The sequence below is a fragment of the Cyprinodon variegatus genome, unplaced genomic scaffold, assembly GCF_000732505.1.
Source record: "Cyprinodon variegatus isolate N-32 unplaced genomic scaffold, C_variegatus-1.0 Scaffold1029, whole genome shotgun sequence".
Lineage (NCBI taxonomy): Eukaryota > Metazoa > Chordata > Actinopteri > Cyprinodontiformes > Cyprinodontidae > Cyprinodon > Cyprinodon variegatus.
The window spans coordinates 233,657-235,089 of record NW_015151482.1 but is presented as its reverse complement, the minus strand read 5'-3'; the positions used below and the strand labels follow the sequence as shown (position 1 = coordinate 235,089).

Here is a 1,433-nt window from a genome sequence, read left to right as displayed (position 1 = left end):
TAGAATGAAGCAGAATGATGAAAAAGGGGTCCCTATGTCCTCCAGCAGTCTAAGCCTATAGCAGCAGAACTATTTATTTTTCTCCAACCAGAAGGCTTCATTCAGGCCACAACTTCTATGATCCAAGATCTGGGGACAGAAACCAGACCTGCAGAACAGGAACTGTTCTCTCATGTTCTCAACATCTCTGAATATTTCTATTATATTCTATGAGAATATTTTCTGTCTTTCATCTTAGTTTATTCTCCAGATGAAGCAAAGCAGCAGGAAACTCCCATCATCATCCTCCTCCTCATCATCATCATCATCATCATCATCATCATCATCATCATCATCATCATCATCATCATCATCATCATCATCATCATCCTCAGCAGCACTGCTTTGTTCAGGGGGACCTGATGAAGATGCGGATGCTCTTCATCTGAATCTGCTGACTCATCATCTAGGCTCCGAGCCGCAGCAGAACCGGAGCACGGACTGATGAACGGAACCGGTTCCGTTCCAGGAGGAGCACCGACCCGGCGGAGGAGCACCGACCCGGCGGAGGAGCACCGACCCCGCGGAGGAGCACCGACCCCGCGGAGGAGCACCGACCCCGCGGAGGAGCACCGACCCGGCGGCTCCTGATCGGGAGTGTCCCGATGTGCGCGCGCGCACGTGTGGGGTCCTGCAGCAGGACACGGACACGCGCAGCCAGCTGCAGCGGGATCGGGACCGTGCAGCAGCCGCAGGTTCTGTCTGATGGATCGGAACCGGCTCAGCTCCTCCGGTCCGGATCCGGTCTGGATCCGGTCCACCTGCTCTACATCAAAGCGGAGGCTTACCTGTCCTCGTGCAGGACGCTCGCCCTCTTTCCGCCCGGTCACCGACTGCACTCTCCTTTTTACGTCATTACCTACTACGACACACTGTGACGTCATGACGCACGCCAGGCTGAAGACCGTACAGCTCTAAACAATAAATATTAGACTAAAGTTTTATATTTTTGTCCCTCATCTCAGATTAAAGCTTTACTTCCGGTCAAATCCTGCTCCTTCCAGTCTGGGTCACTAGGAGACAGGAGCTGGTTGATCTGGAGAGAAACAACCAGGAAAGTTTAGTGGAAGGAAAAGCTGCTTCCTTTCAGTGAGGCCGCTCCCAGAGACGCTCAGAGAAAACAACCTGCTGATAAGATTAGAGTTTCCTGATGTTCTGAGGGATTAGATAAAGGCTTTAACAGTTCACTCTATGTGTGATGATCTACATGCTAGATGGGTTTCACTTAGAAAGAGTGAAAAAAATTATATTTCTCTATTTGATTGAATTTAATCTGTAAATTCTCATTTTGGGGATAAACCTGAATCTGGACTCATCAGCAGTAAAGAGATGAGCTCAGAACAGAGGAGGCATGAATGACCAGATTATAAATAATCTGATTATTAACCAGATTA

General features: G+C 49.1%; 1 protein-coding gene across 4 annotated transcripts in view; it reads right to left on the bottom strand.

The window, feature by feature from the left end:
• Nucleotides 1-958, bottom strand: part of LOC107100932 (protein 4.1-like) — a 33,546-nt gene extending 32,588 nt beyond the window's left edge. For all 4 annotated transcript variants that reach the window (XM_015399617.1, XM_015399621.1, XM_015399620.1 and 1 more), the window contains exon 1: nucleotides 828-958. The gene's annotated coding sequence lies outside the window, so the exon portion shown is untranslated. The remainder of the gene's footprint in view (nucleotides 1-827) is intronic.
• Between the last annotated feature and the right edge of the window lie 475 nt (nucleotides 959-1,433).